This window comes from Mesocricetus auratus, unplaced genomic scaffold (genome assembly GCF_017639785.1).
Source record: "Mesocricetus auratus isolate SY011 unplaced genomic scaffold, BCM_Maur_2.0 Super-Scaffold_100015, whole genome shotgun sequence".
Classification (NCBI taxonomy): Eukaryota; Metazoa; Chordata; class Mammalia; order Rodentia; family Cricetidae; genus Mesocricetus; species Mesocricetus auratus.
Window position 1 is genome coordinate 21,255,137 of NW_024429198.1, and position 8,083 is coordinate 21,263,219.

The following is an 8,083-nucleotide window of genomic DNA, read 5'->3' on the forward strand; positions in this document are numbered from 1 at the left end:
ACTCTGCTGGGAGCAGAGCTGAACTATAGCAACTTCACCCGGGGGAAACCCTCTCCTGCCAGAGCAAAGCTGCTACACTGGGAAAATACCCCCATCTGGGAAATCCTCTCCTGCTGGAGCAGAGCTGATACACTAGGGAAGCCTTTCCCTGAAGCAAGGCTATGAGCTGCTATGCTTGCTGTGACCTGTGGTATTCTGTGACTCCCGAGTGCCAGAATACTTTTCTATCCAAGCTGTAACACTCAGTATTCTTTGGCTCCCGAGTGCCATAATCCATCCCTGTTCATCCCATCCAATCTGTCGAAATGCTTGCAGATAGGGCTGAATGGTGTTCGGGACAGGGAGCACACTAGTGTTAAACATCCTACAAGGCAGATTAAAACTTCCTTGAGTATGCAACGCTAGAATGATTAGGAGCAAGCTGCTTGGGCTGTCTTCAGTTCCCCTTAATAGTCATTGATTGCCAACCCCTGTGTTGAGGCAACTTCATTGTGGCTGTTAGGTAAATCTTTATGGAATGTACAGCCTCTTTTACCAACCCAAGAGCAAAGGATATCATGAGATAGCACCCAATACCTATAACAAACATTTATACCATCTTCTTGATTTTTCCATCGAAGTATTTTAAAATACTTTAACCTATTTTATTCATTCTGTTACTATAAAAAACAACAACAACTATGAAACTGTTGCCATACTGGAACATATTTGGGATAACCCAAGTCTATATTCCTCAAATTTATCTGGCTCCAGAATAAACTGTCTCTCGCCGTCTTTCAGGTGAAACTGTTCTTTATGCAGACACTTGGGAGATAAACTTGGGCAGGTGGGGACGTCGGAGGGTAAACTAGAGAAAGAATGTTTGTCTTTTGAGACAAAGAACTCTGAGGAATTCTTTTGTCTTGTTTTTTTTTTCTTTAAAGGGTAAGAAACTCGTGCTGGAATTCAAATTGCAAAAGGATAAGCAAACTGACTGTGGATTTTAATTAAGGATGTGGGGCTGTAGTAGGTTAGATAGGATGTCACCACTCCAGTTCATGTCCATCTGGAACTTCACAGTGTGAGTACCAGGAGAGGATCTGTATGTGAATTAGATAAGGTGATGCTGGATTCGGATGTTCCATAAAACCAGTGATTGGTGTTCTGAGAGGAGAGCTTACACAGACATAGAAACAGCAGAAAGAAGGCAGAGATTGAAGGGATGCAACTGTAAGCTAAAAAATGCTGGAAGTTATCAGAGCCAAGAAAACATAAAGGGGGTTATCCAAAGACCCCCTGGAAAAGGCTTGGCCCTGACAACAATCTCATTTTACATTTAGAGCTTCCAAAACTTTAAAGGCAGGCTTCTGTTTTATGCCATCTGTTTGTTGTACTTTGTTATTAACAATCCCAGGAAATTAAGGCAAGGATCAAGATGTAAATATTTTAAATTCTACCATGCTAAATATGCTTGAAAGGGGATTAACAGGTGTGGTAGTTTGAAAGAAAATGGCCCCCAGAGAGAGTGGCTCTATTAGGAGTTGTGGCCTTGTTGGAGTAGGAAGTGTGTCAGTGTGGAGGCAGGCTTTGTGTCTCCTATATGCTCAAGGCATGCCCAGTGAGACAGACTTCGTTGCCTGTGAGTCAAGATGTAAGAACTCTCAGCTCCTTCTCCAGCACCATGTCTGGCTGCATGCTGCCTTGTCCCTCCATGACAATAATGGACTAGACCTCTGAAACTGTAAGCCAGCTACCACAATTAAATGTCTTCCTTTGTAAGAGTTGCCATGGTCGTGGTATCTCTTCACAGCAATAGAAACCCTAAGTAGGACAACAGGTAAAAATACTGGATTCAGCATTTTATTTCAAAGGTATTTTTTAAATAAAGCATAGATCTGTTTCTGTTATGTTAAACTTGGCAAATAACTACAAGGTGGGCTTGGTAATCCACTATGAGAGGGGCTCAAGTGAACCTCCATCTCTCTCTTAACCCCCATCCACCCAGAAGTGCCCACACTACAGGAAGTGGAAGTATGATAACTACATGGATATATGCCCTAGAAAGCATCCAAAGGCATAGCCAAGACCTGAACGATCTGGGGAATTCTGGCCAGGCAATAAGTAAATCAGAAGCAACTCCGTTCTTGGAGGGACTGCAAAGATCAGTGCCCTGTCAGACTTGAAATTTGCATCAGTGGTAATAGCAACCATATCCCTTTCCTGCTCCCCTATTTTCACCTAGAGAACACAAGTGGGTCCTGGACAATGACACTGAAATCTCAAACTCAATTATGTGGTAATCTCCGTTTATGTTTCTATCAATAATTTGCTAACTATGCATCTAGAAAACGCTTTTTTTCTCCTATGCATGTTGAAAGGAAAACCAGAAGGGTTTTTACTTTCGATCGGAAGGACTAGAAATAAGCTTTTGTGTTGTCACTTAGTCCACAGCAGCCACCGTGTGCACTTCCCCCTCCCACAGAATCCCATTCTTACCCACTAACATAGGTAATAGACAGGAAGTTGTGAAACAGGAAGAAAGTGAGGGATATTCTTGAGTTCAGCAGAGGCTCTTTAATCTCAAGCAATCATTGATTAGGGCTAAAATCCTGGAAAAACAACATCCACCAAGGCCACCCAAGGCCAATAGTTTCCAGAATGGATTCCACAGACAGCTTAAGGGTGAGGATTAGAAAGGATGTTTTTTAACAGAAGACAGCTCAAAAGAAAGGAAGCAAGCAGCACTCCTTGCTAGAAGGAGGGGAATCCCAAGAAAGCTTGCCACTGAGGTCTTTGTTAGTAAGACTTTACAGGGTTGAGGGGTAGGGAAGTCAGCTGATCAGGGCAACTGACCTACCCATGACTTGTTCATATGCATCTCCACTCTAGTGGGTGGACTGGACCAACAACATGCAGGTAGCTCAGCTCCTTAGGTTGCTATTCATCTTAGTTTTATTCCCTGTTGCTGTGATAAAATACCCTGCCAAAAGAAACGTAGGGGAGAAAGTTGATTTGGGCCCCAAATTCTGAGGTACATACATCCCATTATTGCAGGATGGTCAAGGCAGCAGGAACCAGCAACTAGTTCCATCCAGTTAAGAGGAGAGAGAGAATAGTGTGCATTTCCCTGTGCTCAGCTCACTTTCTCCCATTTTACATAATTAGTCCATGACCCAAAATTGGGGACAGTGTTGCCCACATTTAGGCTGTCTCTTTTCCCTCATCTAGACTAATGAAGACAATCTCCCCCATACATCCTATGGCCCACCTGACCTAAAATAGCCCCTCGCTGAGAATCTCCTCCAGGTGATTCTAGATTGTGTCAGCTTGACACGATGCACAACCACATTATATAAAAGGAGAAAAAAAAGGTAAGAAACCAGAACATGAGCCAAGATCCCTGTTTTGAACACTCCTGGCCTCCAGCCAGGACAGAACTACCGCTAGAACATTCCCAGCTTTGGGTTTCTGGTTGCCAGGAACAAGAAGCAGAGCTGCCCTTTTCATGTCCCCTCTGTAAACTGCCTGACCAGTTTTTGTCAGTAGCAATCACTCTGGACCTGTTGGTAATGCTTCAGTGTCATGGGTGTGGAATGTCTCCCCCAGATCCAATTTCAGTGAAATTTTAGGATGTCACTATCTGACCTTCCCACAGAAAGTGGGACATGGAGATGGCAGGCTCTGTGCCCAGTGGGAGAAGAGAAAACTCTTCAGCAGGTCCAGACTAGCAAGCAGATCTCCGTGCCACTCGGGCCACATGAGCTTGCAAATCCAGTTGTTCTTGACGTGGGACTGGCAGATTTAGATGCCGTTTCATCTTTGGCAGGCACACAGAGGTGAATCACGACACAAACTCAGCAATTGGAATAATGCCCTGCTTTCTCTGCGGAAAACGGCTCTGCCTTTAGTTTGATGCTGGATGTTGGTCAGAACTGAACACTTAGATACCACTTGACTACGTGGTCTGAACTCCGTGCCAAATCATGCTGTGTTGGTATGATCTGACTGCACTTCTGTGGTGTTCTTCCCCAAGCCCACAGTTCCAGAATAATGGGGGGTGGGGCATTCAAAGAACACTCAGAAAAAGGGCATCCTATAAGATACCCGATCAGGCTGAAGAGATGGCTCAGCTGTTAAAAGCTGTTCTCCAAGAAGTCCTGGGTTTGCTTCCAGGACCCACCAGGCAGGCTCACAACAACCTGTGACTCTAATTCCAAAGGACCCAAAGCCCTCTTCTGACTTCCTCAGGCACTGCACCCACGTAATACACATACATACACACAGACAGACACCCATACACATAAAAGTAAGATAAATACATCTTAACAAAAGAAAACAGAATTCTTCAGAGTTGTCAAGATCTTCAAAAGGAAACAATTTGAGAGACCATTATAGCCAGAGGTAGTCCTAGGGTGCAGCAACTAAATATGCAATGGTATCCCTTTAACACAAGAAGACATTTTAGTTATACAATGGAAGTCTGAATAAACAATGAACTTTATGTGTAAATATTTGTTCATTAATGATTGCAAGCATAACACATGCTAAACGTGAACTTTCAGCATTAGAACAAGCTGGATGGGAAAATTCTGTATGAAATACATTTTTTGTAAATAAAAACTGCTCTAAAATTGATTATATTTTTAAAATTTTAGCTTTTATTTATTGTGTGTGTGTATGTGTGTGTGTGTGTGTGTGTGTGTGTACATACATAATATGTATAGGGACAACCATGCATGTAGAGCTAAAAGGAAAACTTAATGGAGTCCATTCTCTCAACTTTTCTGTGGATCCTAAGGGACCAAACTCAGGTCTCTGGGATTATGTGGCAGGCATCTTTATTAACCACTGAGCCATCTTGCTGGCCCAAGTCTGTTGTATTTTCAAAAATCAAACTCAAATCACCATGGCATGATATTTTAAAACCAAAACTTTCCAAAATAGTAAAACATACCTGCTTTCAGTGTTCTTGCATACCTCATTTAGATTGCTTATTTAATTTTGGCTTGTTGGGACAGGACTTTTTGAACCCCAATCTGGATTCAAACTCACAGTGTAGCTCAAGGGTGACCTGGGACTGAATGTCCTGCCTCCCCTTCCCAAGTGCTAGGATTACAGGTGTTTGCCAAGACACCAGCTCAGAACTTAAATGTTAATTGTTTCAACTGCATTTCATCTTTTAAAATTTCTATTCGTGTGTGTATGTGTTCTATACTACTACTCATACATATGTGTAGAAGCATATATGATATTCTTCGGCATGATTGAATTCTAACTGATTTTACAATACTTGGTTATATGTGTGTTTGACTAAACAAGTAAAAAAAAACAAATTAATTTTTTGGAGTTCATCACAAGAAGAAAGGCCAGGGCCAGGAGGTGGCTCCAAAGGTAAAGTCACTTGCCATCAAACTGATGACCTGAGTTCAACCCCATGGACTCATATGACAGAAGGGGAAAACCAACTCCCACAAGTTTTTCTCTGACCTCCATATATGCTCCCAGATGCATATTTTTACACACACATGACAAATGTAATTTTAAAGTATTTTAAAATCCCATGGACTATGATAACAACTAGCTTACTATTTTTTTTACTAAAGCGAATAGATAATTGTATAAAAACACTGTGATATTAAGTAAAAGCCTATATAACAGCAGGGCTAGAGATGACCCCAATTCCAGTATTCTCTTTGAATTGCATTAACTGTTAGGTGATATGATTATATAATCTGCAAGTACTTGGTAGCTGATATTTGCCATCACCTCCAATTAATGCAGCTACTTCTGGGGTGGGGACGCTTGCTTAGAATAGCTAATGTGTAAAAGATCTTAAGTTCTTTTCCACTGAGATTTTCAACCCTTAATTGTAATTACTGTTCACAAAGAACACTGCTGGACCATTCTAGTGTTTGCATTGTTGACTTTTAATTCTCTTTAACATAGTAAAAGTTGGATATGTGCCTCCCCACGCCTTTCAGCATCATAAACTTACAGCAAAGTTAAAGCACTAGTTTATAGTCTATGGACTTCCCCAGAGCCACGCCAACGAAAAAAAAATACATCGATTCTAAAGTATTAAGCCGAAAGGTACTTTTTAGTTTATTTTTGTTTCACAGGTTGATGTACAATACTCACCCTCAACAGGAAGCACTGTTAGTTTCAGTTAGAAATTAACCACTGTAGGAATACCCATTCATTAATTTGAAAGAGCCCTTCCATTTTCAGCATTATGGAATGCTCCTAAAAAATAATTTTAAAAAGCAGATAACCAAACAAAACCCAGTGCCTTTGCAGTTCTGTGGCTGAAATAAATCATACCAAAAAAGTGAGAAAAAATTGTCCAGTTTAAAAAAAAACCTTGTAATAGTGCTAGTTCACCTGGAAACCCCAAAACTTTCCCAAGAGTCTTTACTGGGAGAAGTATGGGTCATAATGAAGTTTATTCTATTGTGAAAATGAAACTTTGATCCATAAAGAGATGAGAGATAATGATAACATTATAATCCACGGACTCTGGATTCTAGAAAGATTAAACCAGTGTACTTACACAGAATTTTGTTCTAGAAATCATTCAGGCAGAAGATAGTCTTGATTTATGTGTCATGAACTATGTCTTTCCCACAATCATATGCTAGAGTCCTCTCCCTTGATGTAACTGCTGAGAGGCAGGGCTGTGTGAGGAGGTGATGAGGTTTAGCTGAGGTTATAAGATATGGGGGTGTAGGGACTCTAATATGACAAGGCTGGTGCTCTTACAAGAGACAGCAATACCAGAGCTTACTCTGTCTGCCAAGTGAGGACACAGCAAAGTGGCAGCCACTTGAAAGCCAAGAAGAAAGCCCCTACCAGAAACTGTCAGCTTGGTCTCAGTTCCAGGCAACTCAAGCCAGTTAAAATTGTACCATGATGTAGTTCCTTGCACTTACCTTTTAAGACAAGACACACGTTTCCTGTGGTAAGGAAGTTCATGATTCATACCGTGCACTGGAACTCGGAAGAAACTAGAGGTGCAGACTGTAGACATTTCCTAAGAAAATACGGGTAAGGTGATGTGTGTTGCTTACAGGAACCTTAACCTTCTCAAGAAGCTTCGGTTAGGCCAGTGGTTCTCATGTGATCCAGTCCCATCACCTACTATTCCAACATCTCCACTGACAATAAGGTTAGTTGTCAGTCTAAGCTCTTAAAAAAAAACCACACCAAGATATTTCTAAGTAACACAAGCATTGTGGGTGGATCTTCCACTGATTTATCCCATGTGTTTACTCTCCCTTTGGTCCAAAACCTTAGAATGATATCTGATTGAGTTTTTTTCAAAAGAAAATAATATATAATTGCATCATCAGGTGCATCTTGAGCATTATTTTCAAAGTCACGGGCAGCTAGAACGGGCAGGCTTGGGTTTTTCTGCCCTTAGATATAGGAACTGTGGTGTTTACATGAAATGCCTTGTCTAATATGTCTATTAAATGTACTTTGGAATGGGACAGTAAAGATAATGTGTAGCAGAAATAGAACTGTGTGACTTTGGGTAAGCGATTTAGCCTCTCAGTTTCCAGTTTTACTCAAACATGGCTTGCTCTTCAGATTTTCTGTGGGAAAGAAACACGGCATAAAGTAAGGAATGCTGGTGGCAAGTGAATCACCTGGGTGACAGACTTATGATAAGGCAGTATGTCTTCCTAGCATTCTCCTTAGACTGAAGATTGATATTAAGTGGTTGTCTTATGACACTTCCCAGAAATGGGCACAATTGATTCTAAAACTGAATGTTCTTTGCTTTCAACCAATTTTTTCAGTTCATGGACTCTAACCCTTTGAACCTAAGCCTCATATTAAACCCTTCCTTTTACAAGTTGCCTTGGTTGTTGGGCTGGAGAGATGGCTCAGTGGTTAAGAGCACTGTCTGCTTTTCCAAAGGTCCTGGATTCAATTCCCAGCAAGAACATGATGGCTCACAACCATCTATAAGTACAGCCCTATGGAATGCAATGTCCTCTCCTGGTGTGTAGGTGTACATGCAGGCAAAACTTCATATAAAACCAATCAATAAGTTGTCTTGGTCATGTCGTTTTTTTCATGGCCCAGAAAAGTAACTAAG